This window comes from Pistacia vera, unplaced genomic scaffold, assembly GCF_008641045.1.
Source record: "Pistacia vera cultivar Batoury unplaced genomic scaffold, PisVer_v2 Contig601, whole genome shotgun sequence".
Lineage (NCBI taxonomy): Eukaryota > Viridiplantae > Streptophyta > Magnoliopsida > Sapindales > Anacardiaceae > Pistacia > Pistacia vera.
The window spans coordinates 222,712-241,541 of NW_022196448.1; the positions used below are offsets into that span (position 1 = coordinate 222,712).

Sequence of the window (18,830 nt, forward strand, 5' to 3'; positions counted from 1 at the left end):
TTGAATTTAACAATTTCTTCTTTTGGTATATCGAAGGGTTCAAAAAATGGTCTTACATATTTTTGTGAATAAAAGGGTGTTGAATTAGATGTTGAATTTCATGAATAAAGGGGTGTTGAAGTAGATGTTGAGGGGTTTGGCATTAAGCCAACTCAGCCAAAAGTTTTGATTTTTGTGTCAGAAATGTTGATTGTTGTTGAGGTTGACATAAATGAGGGTGTTGAGAAATCCATATCTACACGGCTGGTGGGCTAACATTTTGGATGGAAAAGCTAGGCCACCATTTAATAAAAAAATTTCTTTGTAATTCTTTGAATTTTGGAGGAGGAGGTGTAGTGATATAAAATTGGCAACTCATTATCCAAGCAATTAAGAAATTGCTAGCAAAGGTTCTTTGTTGTTATTGAAATTTTTGGCGAATAATTGATATCCTTCCCAAACCGAAGGTGGGAGAATTTTTTCATTTAAACCGAAAAAATTGAACCATTGTTGAAACCATTTTGGAACATTACTAATATTGGAATGTTTTGTCCTAATCTAAATAATGGTTTTACTGCTACTTGTACTAATCCTATTTGTAAAAATTTATAATTGTTTTGTCTATGTTTATGTATTGGTTCTTCGGAGAGAAGTTGAATTTCCTCAACCTTTTCTTTGGTTATCGTAATTGTGTCTTCTGTTGTTTTGATAGATTAATCTGACATAAATTCAAAAGTACCTATTTGATTTATTATGTCTTTCTTAACTGGTGGTATGTTCCAATTATGTAAGTGTTGATCGATTTTTGCCATATTGATCTCTTGAGTGTTAATAGATTTCATTAATTCTTGATTATTGTTTGTGTTTTGGTATTGATTATTAATTCTAATAGTGTTATTGCTACTACTATCATCTCGCCTACTGCTACTTCCTAATCTCCTTAAGAAATTAGACATCTCTAAATAATTCTAACCTAAAAGTTCCAATTTCTCTCCTAGATCACGGGACCACCAAGGTACAGGACCACCTCTGGGACCACCTAACATGGCTGACCAATGGTTACAGGCTGACCAAGCGCAACCTAGAATTAATTCTAGAGTTCTTCTAGATTAAAACCTTCTAGATTTATCTAACCTTTAAGGTAACCAAGAAATTAACAGTGCTATGAATGAACAGTAAACTGCTACAATGTGATGAACATTGATTGTGAACAGTGTTTGCTATAGTAACTACGGTAATGGTAGTTAATTTGTGTAGTTTTTATTGTATATTTCAAAAAATAGGGGTTTTTTTTTTTTTTTTTTTTTTTTTTTTTTGTTTTTTTATATTTTCTAAAGGTCATTTTGAAAAAGGGAAAAAGGGTTTGGGCCCGAGCCCTCCTCCACGATCTTGGTCCAGTTTTAGGACCGATCCTAAACCTGGGTTTTTGGGTGGGTTTTTTGGGTCCGGTCCCAAATTCCCATCTCTAGGGATTATAGAAATATACTATTTTTTTTTTAATACAAGCAACTCTGGTATTGTCTATATTTTTCTCTCTCTAATTTGTTGGGATAATGTAATGCTATAGAATTGTTTGTTGTTGTGTCTTGTATTGCAGCCATTTTGGGTTTTTGAAGCTTTCACTTCCCTCTTGGTCCTTCTCCTCATAATGTGTACGTTTTGTTTTAACAAATTCTTTTAAATTAGACCCTATTGCATTTGGTCATTCTATTGTTAGAGTAGGTGCTCTAGAGCCAATCCATTTTGTAAATGTTGACTCTTGTAAATGATGTTTATAATTAATAAAAGGAATTTTCTACATTATGTAATTCGTATTTACTGTATGTTATAATGTATGTCCTTAAAATGGTATAACCATGACGAGGGTATCGAGTGTTTCAAATCTCGATAGTGAGAACCCTATGTCAGATATGGTGGCTATTCTAGAAACGTCTGTGGCCTTAGTATTATTTTGAATAAGGACACAGACAATACAGTAAGGCTATCATAGTGTTGAATGACCCTGTCGAAAGATAGTGATTGATCTCAGTTGTTAAGGTTGTTTGTCGACAACTTGGTGCAACATATGGATGCTTATCATAGGTGAGTTCACTGGACAAACCCACCAAAGGATTCCATATAGATGGTAACCCTAATGTATGTGGAATAAATCCTCTAACAAATTATAGTGCATGTGATCCTTAGACTTGAGATCACCAGAGCGCCTTGTGCACCAATTGGTGTAGTTTGACACTAGCCCAACGTAGTTCTATTCAGAGCCATCAAAACAGTAGTGATTGGCTACATCGAGAAGTGTATCAAGACTATGATGGATTGACAAAGGATTCATCACTCCCAGGTACGGAAGAAATTATCTCACTAAGCAATTTGGTAGATAGCAACAACAATAAATCTGTGGCCACAGTGGGATTCAATTGTAGCTCAATCAAATCTATTTTCGGTCGTTGGTCCAATAACCGAATACCAAGATATCAAGGATATCCAAGGTTGACACTACTTTTGTACCTTAGTCTTGATGAGATAATGGATAATGAAATGATTGGATTGCACGGTAACCACATTGTTAATAGGTAAGTTGTTTCATTACTCGAATCTATTGGGTGGCCATGATGTCTTGCTAGAGGCTAATCTTGGTCTGTGTTTAGTGAGAAGATTGATTGGGTGTCAATCACAACACTACTCACTGCCGATAAGATGAGGAGTCTTTGGGTCACACATATAGAAGACAGATTAAGGATAAACAAGTAAGAGCGGTATTTTTGTCTTTTAAGATGAAATGGCATTTTGGTAATCTTATAGTTCAATTAAATTTGCTGAGCTTGTTGCCTATATATAATTTCCCATATATATAGGGGGCGTTTGGTTAAGGGAATGTTGGATTGCTGGGAATCTTTAGGAAAATGTGTTTGGTTAGTTAGTGGGTACGTTATATTAAAATATTATTTTTATTATTAATTTTTGAATAATTTATTTTAACCCCCAATATTTCAGATTTAGTTAAAACACCCCAGCTTATATAAAACTTTAATTTATGATAAAATCACCCCCACCCGCTACCGCCGCCTACCACCACCGCAAACCACAGTTGGAAGTCTCTGAAAGTCACCGTGAGTAGCTCACTGTGACCACGAGGCTCCGATATGGTCATTTCTGGCCATATTAATGGCCGAAAACAGCCATATCAGGCTAGATCGATGACGATCAGATCCTTAGCCATTATCAGCCAGATCTGGGCGAGATCTGGCTATTAATGGCCAGGTCCATGGCCGTTAACAGCCAGATCTCACCCAGATCTAGCCGATAAAGGCCAAGCCAGACCCATCAATCTGGCCGGAAATGGCCAAAATAGATCTGGCCATTTCCGGCCAAATCTGCTCTCGATATGGCTTTTTCGGCCATCAATATGGCCAAAAACGGCCATATCGGGGCTTCCCAGTAACAGTGGGCTGCTCACAGTGACTCCAGGTGACTTCCCGCGGTAGTCGGCGGTGGTTTGGCTGGCGGCATGCAGCAGCAGGTGGGTGGGGTGGTGGCTTGGGTAAGCTGAAAGTTGTTTTGATTTCAAGGGTAATTTTGTCCAAAAAATTAATTAAATGGGGTGAAATGGTAAAAGTAAGATTCATGTAAATAAATTTAAAAATAAGGGCATTATTGTCCTAAAATTTTATTAATAAGGGATAGAATTGTAAAAAAAAATAAAAATTACCTAAGTAATCTTATAATACCTAAGAAAATAGAGGTAATCAGATTACCTCCAATATTACCAACAATAGCCATTATTGGTATTTGAAGATTACCGGAATTTTATATTACTTGACAAACCAAATATGATAATCAAGTAATATAAGATGACTTAAACCTAGTAATCTCACATAACTCCCAACCAATATATATATATATTCAAGTTTGAATTTGAAATATGCCATGCATAATTACCTTGTAATGGTAATTAAATATTTGATTAATCTATTATACAATATATTAATTCAACTTCCATAATAGAGTAGGGTTTTTTAGATTTGCACTATTTAAGTGCAACTAAAAATAAAAATCAAATAACACAATTATTCTATAAACCTTAGCGGTCCACTCTCTCTCTCTCTCTCTCTCTCTCCCAAGCCGTAGTCACCATTGTTATGGAGGAGAATCGTTGAACCTTGCGGTTTCGGCTAGCACTTTGAATCGCTAGGTGATTGTTGTCTTGTCTTCGTGTGGATGTCGAGAGTTCACTCTCGTCTCAAAGTGGGAGCGATTTGCATCAAAGAATGAGCCTCCAAATGCTGGTATGAAATCTAGAACGTTTAGTTTTAATATCATATTAAATGCTAATAACGTAAAATTGTGTATAAGGATCTAGGGCTTACAGTTGTTGTTGGGATTATTTTTATTTTTCACTGCGTAAACCCAATACAGCAACTTACATCTATGGCAACAACAAACTAATACAACCAATTCTTGTTTAATCCTCAACTATTCCTTGCGTTATCTTCTGTCTTCACTCTTCTCTCTTCTTCTCCTCAAGTCTGCCGTCAAGTCTACCATTCTCTCCGGCGAAGGTAATAGCGAGAACTTCACCGACAAACCTGCACTTCTTCTTCTTCACGGCTAAGCTGCAGGTAGTTTCTCATTCTCTGGTCTTCCTCATTCTCTGCCTTTTTTTGTTAAGGAGTTGAGGTTGACTGTTCTGTTCTTGTTATTTTGTTCTTGTTGATGTTGATTTTCGTTGTTATAATTAACTAGTGTAGATGGTTGTTTTTTTGTTCTGTTCTCTTTCTCTGCCTTTAAACATTTTTGCAAAGTTTTATTTCCATTAACATATCCACTTATGGATCTTAAAAGTGCAGACTAAATAATAATAATGCAGCATTTCAAGTGTAGATGGTTGGGTTGTTTTTATGTTTTGGATAGTTGTGATGAACTTATGATGAAGATGAAATACCTTAATAATGCTACATCTCTTCTGGTTACATTAGTAAATCAAACCCTCTAATGGCTAAGTAATTGTTTACATTGTTGAGTTCTAAACGTACTCAATTGCAGCATTTTTCGGAAACATATTTGGTTTTTTCAAATTGTTCCGACAAATCATTCTCTAAAAAAAAAAAATCAATTAATTAAGCATATATATTTGATAAAACCTACAAACTAATATAACCACAAGTTTTAATTCATTTATCGAAGTATTCGGATGTTTGTAACCTAAAAACAGAAGACTGCAAAAAATATTTTTGTAACTAACAGTAATCTGTTTTCTTTGTCCTGTTTGTATTTTACCAGACAGTAAGCACATAATAGTTTGTTCTGATTGTGCTTTATCATTTTCAACTTCATTTTTTTTTTTTTGGAGTTAAATATTGTTGTGTAAGGCTATCTAGATGGAGAGGAATTGAAAATCATGACCCAGAAATCTCTCATTAATGCAGTAACATTTATAAACACTGATTGTGGTGTTCAAGATGGAAGAAAAATTAGATTTGAGAACCATATTTTGTTGTCTTGTACAGAGTTTCAACTGTTTAACATTATTAGAATAATAATTAAGGTGGACAACCTTTAGATCTAGATGATCATGTGGCAAACAAGACTTGGTTGTATTAGTTTGTTGTTGTCATAGAATGACCAAATGCAGTAGAGTCAAATTTAAAGGAATTTGTTAAAACCAAATGTACACATTACGAGGAGAACAGAGGGAAGCGAAAGCTGCAAAAACCCAAAATTGCTGCAATACAATACACAACAGCAAACAATTCTATAGCATTACATTATCCTAATAATAAATTAGGACAGAGATATACATAGACAATAACAGAGATGCTTGTATTCAGAATAAAAAGGAAAAAAAAAATAGTATACTTCTATAATCCCCAACTCAACGACACATTGATAACAACTTTTCCACCACCCCTTAAAACCATTATTCAATCAACAATCAAGTATAGAAGAACATTATTGGAAAAAAGGAATTTAAATGATACGAAACTCTGATCCACCCCTTTTTTTAGATTAAAAAACCTCGGGCCAATTAAGACTTTTTTTTTTTTTTTTTTGGGGCAAGAAACAATCTATAATTTAAATTAAATTTGAGGAGATTTACACAAAGGTAAGTAAGCTACCCATGAAAGCCCCAAAGGATGCAAAACAAAGTTAGCAAGTCATGAAAAGAAAATCTATAAACAAAAATCAGGCAACCCTCCCCTGTGAAGCCTTGTAATCCATTCGAACAATGTAAGTTCAAAGCCCATGAAATTCATGAAATGTTCCACAAATGGCTCCTAGCACTGACAAATGAATGAAAATAGAACCCAACACATCTTGCTTCTCAAATGTAGTACACAATATAATAGCATATCACAGATTTTAGATTTAAAGAATCTGAGACACATTGGTAACCACGTTATTAAGGCGTCTCAAGAATATTTGTAACCCTAAACAAGAGTTACTTTGGAGGCCGTCTAATAATATAAGCATATATTAAAAAAATTATTTCAAATTTATATTTCTTGTCTTTTGAGGTGCAAAATCACTAATTAAATTTGTATATTCGAGTTTAAAAGAAAAAAATATTTTTCAATTGATAATATAGCCAAATTATCTAATATTTCCTGTGACATGGTTGAACGCAGATAAGATTTCATTAACTTTAATTTTGAAAAATTCTTTCTATTGAAGCTACAGTAACAAGAATAGTTAATAGTATTTTATAAGTTATTCATGCATTTGGAAAAGAATTCACCTTTTTAATAAAATCTAGTATCTCAAGTGGTGTTTTAATTTCAACGTTTATAATTTCTCTTAAAACTTTTAATTCTGAATATAAATCTAAACGATCAATATCAAAGAGCATGTCATGTTTTAAAAAGTTTTCAAGATTTAAACAGTTTTTCTTCAAATTATTATTATCAAACAATTTTAACTTTTCTACATTATAAAGGAAACCAAAATTATCACTATATATTTCAAATTGTTCAAACCTACTTTGAAGTGAAGAAATGGCATGATCAACAAAATATGTGAAATAATTTATTCTAAAAGATTCTTTAGTAGACAATTTCATCTTTTTGTTTTCATTCTCATCAAATTGTTTTTTTTTTTTTCTCTTTATTGTACATTTTTCACAAAATTTTGGTTCTATATTCATTTGCTCGACAATCTCTTTAGCAAGAATCATAAAAGATGTAAACTCATTTTCTCTATATTTTTCAAAAAAATGAAACAAGACCTTCAACTGATTTGTTGCAACAACAATGTCCATATTTTTAGATTGTAAATATTTACTAATCGTATTAACAACAAATAACATTTCATACCAAATAATTATGCCTAATAGAACAAAATTTTTAATCTCATATGTTACTAAAGAAATAGCTTCACTTTTTATTTTACGATCTTCACTAGTTTCTACTAATTTATATAAAATATTTTTTATTTGTGGAGCTTGAAACTTTATTGCATAAACACTTTCAACACAACTTTCCCAACGTGTTTTTGATAATGACTTAAGTGTCAAATTAGAAACATGATCTTGCAAAATTTTTTATCGCTTTGTAGAAGAAGAAAATAATGAGTATATGCGTTGTGTCACTCCAAAAAATGTAATATCATTAGCACATGAATTAGCCATGTCAAAAAGAACTAAGGGTGCGTTTGGTTCAGGGAATGTTGTATTATTGGGAATGTTATATTAATTGAAAGAAAGATTACCTTGAAGATTACTAAGAATGTTTAGCGAAACGTGTTTGGTTGGTTGGAATAAATTGGTGGGTACCTTATATTAATATGTTTGGTTGAGAGGAATAGATTGGTGGGTATGTTATTTAAATTACTGAAGTGTCCTCTAATTAAATATTATTATTATTATTATATTATTTAGATTATTAATATAACCCCCCTACATTTAAAAGCTTAGTAAAGACAACCCCATAATAAAAGTTTGGAAAATCAACAATGCACCCCCACCAACCCAGCCACTGTTGGCCGTCGACAACCACCGCCAGCCGTCGACAACCTAACGGTGCACGAACGACCAAAAATGGCCTCTATACGCCCATATGGCCATTTCCCGCTAGAGATCTAGCTGGAAATGGTCAGATCGTAAAGATTTGGCCAAAAAATGACCAGATCTAATCTGGTTGTTTCCGGCCAGATTCGTTGATATGGCTGTAAACGACTAGATCATGACCGTTAACGACCACAAAATGTGGTCGTTAACGACCATCGGTCTAGACAAATTGATGGATCTGGCTGGGATGACCAGATTAGATTTGGTCGTTTTCCAGCCAGATCGACGTACGATGGCCATTTTTGGCCGTCGGTGCACCGTTCAGGCAGCAGTGGCTGGCCGCCGATGATGGTTGTGGGCGACTGGCAGTGGCAGGTAGTTGGGGGTGGTGGCTTTGGTGGGCTGCAATTTGTTTTGAATTCAAGTGTAACTTTGTCCAAAAATTTAATTAATGGGGGTAAAATTGTAAAAGTCAGAATCATGTAAATTAATTTAAAAATAAGGGCATTATTGTCCTAAAGTTTTATTAATAAAGGATAGAATTGTAAAAATTTTAAGATTACCTTGGTAATCTTAAAATACAAATGGAGGTAATCAGATTACATCATGTATTACTAACAGTAATTACTATTGGTTATGAAAGATTACCGGAATTTTATATTACTTGACAACCAAACGTGGTAATCAAATAATATAAGATGACATTACTTCAGTAATCTCACTTACCCCCAAACCAAACGCACCCTAAATTAAGACTGTGACAACCACATGGTGTATAAAATGCTCTAGAATTTATATCTAATAATCTTTTTTGCACACCTTGTTGTTTACCTTTCATATTAGACCCATTATCATATCCTTGTCCTCTCACATTATTTACATCAGGTTCAAGATTTTTTTATTATTCTTGTTAGTACGTTAAAAAAACCTTGACCTGAAGTATTGTCCACTTTTATAAAATCTAGAAAGTACTCTTCTATTTTTATTGGACTTGTTGAAATATCTATACATCTTAATATAAGTGACATTTGTTCTTAATGACTTGTATGTGGGGTACAATCAAGTATAACTGAAAAATATTTTGATTCTTTGATTTTTTTAATAATGGTATTTCTTATTTATATTGCTAAAATATTTATCAACTCAATTTGTATATTATGACCAAGATAATGAGTATGAATTTCTCCATTTTGAGTATGTCTAAGGTGTTCTTGCATTATTGGATCAAACTCAGCAATCATTTCAATTAGACTAAAAAAATTTCCATTATTTTCTTGATAAATCTTCTCATTTGTACCACAAAATGCCAAATTATTTTTTGAAAGATTTTTTACAACCGCTATAATTCTTAATAGTACATTCTTCCAATGCTCTTTCTCTTTATTTATTTTCTCTTGTAAATATTTATCAATTGTTTTGTTTTTAAGCAATCTCATCTCAACATCAACCCAAATGTTCATATTTATAGCATGTTCATTGCTTGTTTCGTGACTTTTAAGCTTGGCACTAAGATTTTTCCAATCTACTGCTAATTGAATTGTATTTGATTTTAAACTAAATAATTTACAACAAAAACAAAATACTTTATCTAATTCTTTTGAATATACTAGCCATTTTCTATCATGTTTTTCTTCATTTGGTAATTTTTCGAATGTAATGAATTATAGAAAAGCGTCTAGAATTTTCATCTCTTGAAAAATCTAAAACTTGTCTAATTGGACCTTTCTCAACTAATAAATCACATAAGCTTGTGTCTAAATTATTCCACTGTTCCGGATCATGAATATTTTTAATAGTTGTTTCATCTTTATCATTAATATTTTCATTATTGTATAATGGAATATCTTCTTCTAAATTTTCGTGATATTCTTCACTAGTATTTGATGAATTTGAATTGTTACCTTTAAAAATTTCTTCACAATTTTCAATTGATTTTTCATTTAAATCTTCATTTGGTTTTTTAGCATTTGATGTTTCGTATTAATAACAAATCTATCAAGTACACCTTTTTGGGATTGAATTAGCTCTTCTATCCTTTTTTTCTTACGTTTTTCAAGTCCCGATTCATACTTTCTAGTATACATTTCTATTCAAAGGATAGATAATTTAGAGCCCTTAATATTATTTTGCTAAAATAAATATAATTATAAAAATTAAGAAGGAACTTTAGCACCAAATTTATGCTCCTTTGATTTTGGTTTCTACTGATACTCTACAATCTTATATTATTACCCTGCATAAAAATAATAATGTAAATCACACATTCACTTGATCAAATATCACTTGCTAAACCCAAAAATAAAATAATCAAAAATCGAAGCTTGCACAAACAAGCAACAACTTACCAAAAACAAAAAGGAGGAAATTTTCGTCTATAGAGATGAGAAAGTTGAGAGAGAGGAGATGAGAAAGCTGAGAGTAAAATGAGTTAAGAATGCTAAGAGTAAGAAATAAGAAAACTGATTTTTTTTTTTTTAGTAAAATGTAGGATAGGTGAATTGATATAAGAGATTGTCATTTGGCTTTGGGAGAGAGAGGAGATCGGGATTTGACATTTGAGAGATTGCAACAGCAATGTGTTTCAACAGAAAAATTGAGCCTGCAATTTGTATGTGTTTCAAGTTTAGAGAGATATGCGATAGGCAGAAGGTAGGATTGATGGGAAATTATAGAGTAAACGACATTAGCCCACCTAAGGTTTATTGAAATCACAGTTGGTACCCCTGGTTTCCTAAATTGCAGATTCACACCACATTACCCCAAAGTAATATCGACACCACCTTCCTGCCACCATAGCCCATTCCAATTTCCAAATTCCAATCCACCCACTACAAGAAAATTGACATTTTGCAACCAATTTTTTAGCAACTAACCAGAATTAGTTGCAAAAAGGCTACATTTACCAACTAAATTGACATTAGTCGAGCAAAGAGGATTAAAATTTTGGGGCCCACATGTTCCAACATTTGGCATCTAAAGTTAATTTTTTGCGACTATTTTGTTAGTCACAGAACCGTTTGCTTTAGTGACTAATAAATTTATTTGCAATTTTTTCCGGGTGATTTTTCCCTCCAAAATTTTGAGAATTGCATCTAAAATATGGCTTTTTGCATCTACATTTTTTGTTACAAAAAACAATTTTTTGCAACTACTAATTTAGTTGCTAAATTAGTTGCGAATAATTAGGGATTATTAGTAACTATTATGATTAGTTATAGAAAAATGAAATTACCAAAATATCCCATATTTGGACAGTAATTACAAGGGCCCCAAAGTATATACAGCAACTAATTTTGATTTAGTTGCTAATTTAACTTAAAATTCATATTCCCCCCAAAATTATTTGTTCCCGTCGGACCTCAATTATGGGCAACTAACACTAATTCTTTACTGACTAAATTTTTAGTTGCAAATTGACTTATTTCCATAATAGAATTATATTTCAAAATTAAATAACTAATTAGAACCCTTACTTTTTTAAGTTGTTTACAGAATACCCTAACCTATATAAGCAAGCATTTTTTTCAATTTCATCTCTTCTCCACGCATGTTGCCCTAGCTTTTTCCCCAAATTTCCAAACGCACAACCCAAATTTCATCTCTTCCACGCATGTTTGCCCTCGCTGTTGCCCGAATTTCCAAACTGCAGAACCTGACTTCATCTCTTCTACTCCACGCATCTTCATCGTTCAATTGATCTCTTGGTTTCATTCATTCATCGAATACGAGGCAGTCCCTAACCTCCCGTAAGTACAATTTTTGATTCTTTAGTTCTCTCACATGGTAACATTGAATCTGATTTCAATTATGTTTGAGTGTACTGTAAATGTGGACAAACTGTTTGAGACCTTTAATTTTGTAATGTTATTTATGCCACTTTTGGCTAACGTTATTTGACACAGCTGGTCCGAAATGTTATCTTTTTTTATTCTGCTTTGATTAGTCTGTCTATTTTGGGGAATTCTGGTGATATTTATTGGCCGAATACCTTCCTATACGCAATATATGGTGCTTGTCTTCTTGTATTCGCTTGTGTGGAAATTATAAAGTTTCACTACAGAAAAAGTACATTTGGCAACCAATTTTTTTGCAACTAGGCAAAAATAGTTGCAGATACCCCACATTCAGTAACTAAATTCCAATTAGTCGGCCAAAGGGGAATAAAATTCTAAGGCCAATTTATTTTCTCGCCTTTGGCGTCTAAAATTAACAGCTATTTCACTCATGTGTATAAACCCTCATAGTCGACCTCCTTCCCCCATTGGAATAATAATTCTAGTTTTACCACTCTCGTTCAATAGACAACGACACTCGTTACTGACTCTGGCACTTATTTTGTGCCTATTTCGACAGAGATTGTTAACTTCAGTGAGTTTTGATGAGGCGTATCCCAAACACCCAAATGTAGGGGTGTTTAGAAAAATGTAAAAACCAGTTTTTTCTTAAATACAAATAATTGAATTTCCAATTTTAAAATAAAAATAAAAAAGTAAACAATTTTCTTCTTAAATTTAAAAAGTAAACAAATTAAAAAGTCCCTAGATCCTTACAATTAAAGAAAACCAAAACCTCAATCCTGGTTTTAGGGTAAATAAAAAAAATAAAGTAAACAATTTTGTACAAAAATTTTTGAAACTTAGAATTAAACAAAATAAAAAGATGTAAACCCAATTATACAAAATCCCTAAACTAATTTTACCCTAAAACGCCAAACAGTCTCCACTTCTCCACGCCGTTCGCATCTTCTTCTACATTTTCCTCAAAGTCAAAACTTCTCCAGTTGCCACTGCAACACCTCTCCACTGATAGATCTCTCTCTCTTCCTCTCTCTCTCTCTCTCTCACTTACCACCCACACGAGTGCCTAAAGACTCCATACCCAAACAATCTATCACGCAATCACACTCTCCAACTCTCCAGGAACTTTGTTTCAGCGCTAGAAACCAGCTCCGTCGTGCCACGACGATGGCGACACCATCAAACTCAAACCCATAACACGCTCTTCGATTTAGGTAAGGATGTTTCTTGTCTTTTTCAATTTGACGTCGTCCGGTTAATATTGTATGTTTTGTTACTGATTTTGTTTCACGTGTAGGAATAAGCCACTTCTCTTTTGTAAATCAATATTGTTATGTTTGTTTCTTGATTTTTGTTACATTACTGCTTATCAATCTCTTGTTACTGATACATGGAAAGAATGTATCGCCTCCCTGAAAAATGCTTTGGGTTTCCTGTAATGGCTGCTAAAAATCAGTTTGATTTTGGCAAACATAATGAAGGGACAATCCAGCATCCTTGTATCAGGGGCCTACTCACGAGAGTAGCTCAACTGATTTCCTAATGAAGCCAATAAAAAATCCAGCTTTTAGTGTTTGCAACTTAAGTGTTTAGCCTTGAAACTGTACTTGTTAACCTTGTGAAACCATCTTCAGCAAGGGGATTGAGGGCTGTTAACTATTTCTGACTTTCTTTCTGATAATAATTTTAAAAAGCACCGAAATTATGAAAGAAAATTTTAAGCAAAGGAAACGGAGCATAAGGATGGAAAAAGGTGACATGATTTGGTATGTGAGATGGGTTTTCGTTTATCCAAAAAAAGATAACAATGGTGGGTACTCATTGTTGATAGCAGTAATTGACTAAGTTGAACTGTTGATTTGATGCCTTATACATCATTACCACAAAAATATTGAATGGGTAAGGCATCAAATGTTATCATGTAGGGAGATTGATTTTGAAGAATAAGGCATCAAATGTTATCATTAAGAGTGGAATTTGTTGTTGTAAATGTAGTGTTTGTTGAGTTGCTCTTGAAACTTCTTTCCCTGACTCGAAATCTGCTAGGCTCTATTCACCCCTTGACTTTAGAACACAACTGTCAGAAAAAGCTACTTCTATCAAATGATAATTGCTTATTGACTGATTGCTCGACCCACCATATTTAATATCCTTTAATACCACAATCCATTTGAGCCATGATCTTAATATTCTACATTACTCACAAAGTAATTTCTTTGCATGGAGAGAACCAGATGGGGCAAAAATGATATTACCCAGATTGGTCACATGGCTGGAACAATTTTGATCAGATGCTTATGCAGGTGGTTTAGTGGCGTCTAAGGAGTTGGTATTGTCATTAATGTTTACATGTAAGTTTTCAATTCAATTTTTTAATTTGTTTTCTTGGTTGTGCTTGGCCAAAACACAATTTTGATTGAAAGGGCAACCTCTTTGTATTTTAACGGAAAACAACTAATAAAGAAACTTTGTTTCTGCAAGTTACTTTGTCTTTGAATATCACAAGCATGTATGTGCTCGGATTGCCCGGTAATTATCTATCATACTAAGATACTGGGAAAAGGAGAACACTGTCCACACTGCATCCTTTTGTTACAAGAGTTTCATTTCTTCCTTGTAGTATACTTGGATAGTTTTCAGAAGTACATTCATATTTACTGAATTGACATTTTTCTTGATCTTCTTGGCTTCCTTCATTCATCCAATCTGAGAATATGTTAGGTTCACTAAAATGTATCCAACCTATTAAAACCTGAAGGTTTCCTAAAACCCAACCCAAACCGCCCAGGTGGCTTGTTTTCGTTTTTTGTTTATCCTTTTTTTTCGCACTTCTATAATTCTGCAGATAAATCAAGCAGCTCATGCCTAAAACATTTGCTTGTAATATGTAAGAGATTTGAGATTCTAGCATTTTTAGTATATGATATGTTAGAATGCTAAATTGATTCTGTGGTTCACAGGACTCTAAGCCTCTCTTGTGTCAAATCTAAGGACTACAAGATGAATGATGATGTTCTAGCTATTGCTGTTAGTCTGATGCTAAGTATATTGCTACTGCACTTTTGGACTGCACAGTGAAGGTTTATTGTTTCTTTGATACTGCCCAATTTGAATTTTTACTTTAGTTTTTTCTTTGTTTGACTTGTGTATGCTTCAATATGTGGGATATAGTAAAGAATATCTAATTTATAATTTTTGGTTTGAATCTTAAAAAAAAAATATTTTGTTTTCCATGGCTTCTTTTGTCTAACATAAGTCTTTTTTCATACAGGACTTGCAAATATGAATTAGGTTGTTTCATTGTAATAATCTTTATCTTTATGGCTTGTTGTTAATTTGAAGATTTGGGGGTTGGATTTTGATGACTGTCATAAATCCATTTAAGCTCATGCTGATAGGTGATGCATTTATATAAATAAATAATGAGATTATGTTCTAGTATATTGAATTTGAATAGTGCCACAGTAGAACTTGGAGTAAATTTGTTAAACAACCTATTTCTGTGGCTGTGGCTATGTCATGGTTGTGCAATTTGTTCGCAATACCCATTACATGTTTAATGTTGGGAAATATCGCCTTGTCAAATACGGGATGCTGATAAGTTTGAGTTGCTTTTAACTCTAGAAGGACATCATGCAGATGTTTGGTGTCTTGCGATCAGCAACAGTGGTGATTATTGTCACAGGATCTCATGACCGATCTATACGTCATTGGCATCTACAGAAGAGCCAATTTCATTGAGGTACTTTCTTGTCTTTGAGTATTACAGTGATAATGTGGTATTAAGAAAGTGATGGTTGTTGTTCCTTTCTCCTGATTGTAATCATGTTAAGCTTTGGCTTTTCTTTTTTTCCATAATTTTTGCTTGAGTGGAGTCTTGAAAATGCAGAAGAGAAAGAAAAGAGGCTGGAGAAATGTTTGAGTCTGACCTTGACAATGCAATAAAAACAGGTATGCACCCAAGGAAGAACTCCCAGAAGAGGGAGCAGTGGCCTTAGCTGGGAAGAAAACTCAAGAAACCCTTACAGCAACTGATTTGATTATTGAAGCTCTAGACATAGCAGAAGAAGAATTGGATCGTATTGCTCAACATGAGGTATAGTAACATTCCTTTTATCTAGAACCATAGCACATCCTGATCTAATTTGTGCTTGCACTGTTTTCTCCTAAGTCTTATGAGGTATATTAATGTTCCCTTAGAGAGAACCACTGCAACACTTATCAGAGAAGAAAGAGTTACTGTGCACTGTACTACTTTTTACCCTCTTTGATGAAACTCGCTCTATAATGAAGAGAGGTAAGATAGGAGTTCATGAGTAGTTTCCCTTAGGTTGCACAGTCAAATAATTAGTTTTATTGTTTTTTTTAAGACAAATTTTAAGTCTGAATGTCCTTGTTATTGCTCTTAAAAAAGCATTGTTTTCCATAAATATGTTAATCATTAGGATCAAATGCTCACAATTTTTGCTTTAAATTCTCTATGTTAATCTGCATTACTAGTGCTTTTTGTTAGTGTGTGATGCCAATCTCGTATACAAAATACAGTTGCTATAATAAAATATGGGCGACTTAACAGCAACTTATAACATTTTATTGCATTTGATACTTATTTTTGTGGTTTTCAAGAAGAGAAACCGGGGGGAATGTTGCTGAGTTTCAACCATATAAGAATGCTTGGGCTCTCTCCCTCACATTATGTTCTCCGTACGCTCTCAAATGTTAAGAATAATGATCTGGAGCAGACCTTGCTAGTAAGCATAGCGCTTCATTCATTTTCTTGCCATCCCGCATAGTATTCTATTCTCTGGATAAAAAGAAAACAATATAAATAGGGGAACCAAATGTTATCAATTTCATTGTGCTAAATTATTTACATTTTGTGTTGACGAAAATCTAGAGTACAATGCTTTTCGTAAATTGCTCTTGATGAGCTTAATGTAGTTGACTAGTAACCTTTTGTAGGTTAGTTTTATTATCAGCTTATTTAATACCTTGGTCTGCATTTCCCATGTTTCAACGAAGCTCTAGATTAAGTGCTCTGCATATGTAAGTTGCCCAAGTGAGGGTGCTTATCAAAATGTTGTATTTAGCTTATATCTCATCACTGTCACCACAATTAAATTCTTATTTTGTTGGAGTTTGGTATATTTTTTTTCCCTCTCTACCTCAAAGATGCTAGTTTTTGGCTCACTTGGAATAAATAAATAAACTAGTAAGAAATCCAGTGCATATAATAGTCTCATGCTGTGGGTTCAAAAACCATTGCTAATCAGACAAAGGAGAAAAAGAAGAGGAAGAAAAATTGGACCTTTGCTTCTAAAAGTCAAAAAAGTTTTTGTCAGGCATGTAAAAAATCACATATTTTCTCATTGGGTGAGTAAAAATAGTTTTTACAGTAGTTCTTGGATGTGAGGTAATCCATTTATCATTTTTACTGTTGATCAATTTCTAATTGAAAGTTTGATATTTATTTTCTGTTCAGGCGTTACCATTTGCAGATGCTCTGAAGCTTCTGTCATACTTGAAGGATTGGGCTTCCAATCCTGATAAGGTTATTCTATTCGCACTTTGGATATATAGAATTTTTGTGCATTTGTAGTGTTACAATGAATATACTGCCTTTTGTTATGTAAATTAAGTTATGGCTTGTCATGTTTCTTTCCATTCTTAATTTTTTACCCCTGCATTCCGTCTCACTCTTAGTTTGATCATTGACACGCTTGAAGTTAGATTGATAATCTGTGAGATACTAGCTTTTCTACTACCTCAATTTTATTTTTGTTTGGTGCTGCAGTATATTTTGTGAACTTTGAGTAGTCTTTCTTTTATGTTGCTATTTAGTTTGTTGGTTGACTTATTGATTATGCATTCAATTGATGGTAGGAAAAAATGATAGAGCTGCAAGAGGAAACACAAGCAGGGGAAAGTGAAAAAACAGAAGCTGAGATATGTGAGGAAGTTCTGGGTAAAGCTTCGGATTTAACCAGAATTTTGCATTTTCATAGATTGAGCATCAATCCACTGCAGCAGAACAGAGTTAAGGGCATGTGCATCAACAAGAAATAAGATTAAACAGTTGGAGGACCAGCTCATCTTATTTGATCAACAAAAGAGAAATAAAAAGCCTTGAACACCAGAATTTGTCCTGTTGAGATGATGAAGTAGCTAACTATAACCCTTGAACTACAGCAATCTGATAAAGCTCCAATTGGAAAGCGCTTGCCATCTAACTGATGAAGAATCATCCTCATCAGCTACAACTATTTCAATACCGCAATTGTGACACTTGACATGCTAACGGTATTGATGGTTATTTTGTTGTTGTATGGACAGTAGATATTTTGATATGGGGGTAGAACCATCTTTTTAGAATTGTTTGCATATAGTGTTAGATGGTGTCATGGGTGGACATTTTTTTTGTTAGTTATGCACAGATAGATAGGTAGAGAAAGGAAAATGTGTGTGCAGGTTCTGGTGGGTTATGCACATGTGATAGTGCATTTTGGATTTTTATTGCTCATCATGCATAAAAATCCATGTATGGACTATATATATATATGTATGAAAATATGATTTTTGATTTAGTGATCAGATTTTTATATTGTGTCCATTATTTTGTTCATGTTGAATGTATAATGTAGGTCAATACGAAATGCTCTAAAAAAAAAACACATTCTGCAACTAATTTTTTAGTAGCAAAAAGTTATTTAGCATAATTGCATTCCGCTGGAGGTCAATATGAAATGCTCTAAAAAAACACATTCTGCAACTAATATTTTAGTAGCAAAAAGTAATTTAGTATAATTGATTCCATATTCAGCGTCTAAAAAATAGTCGCGATAACATTTTGGATTTCACATTCAGCGTCTAAAATGATTACAATTAACCACTAAATTTTTGTCACTAAAAGATACATTCGCCCACTAGTAAAATAGTCACAAAAACTTATTGGATTCCACATTCAGCGTCTAAAATAACTATAATTAACTACTAAATTTTGGTCACCAAAAGGTACATTCGGCCACTAATAAAATAGTTGCGAAAACCTATTAGAT

At 33.3% G+C, this 18,830-nt stretch overlaps 1 pseudogene; it reads left to right on the top strand.

The window, feature by feature from the left end:
* Positions 1-13,518: 13,518 nt before the first annotated feature.
* Positions 13,519-17,841, top strand: LOC116110407 (annotated as a pseudogene).
* The last annotated feature ends 989 nt before the right edge of the window (positions 17,842-18,830 follow it).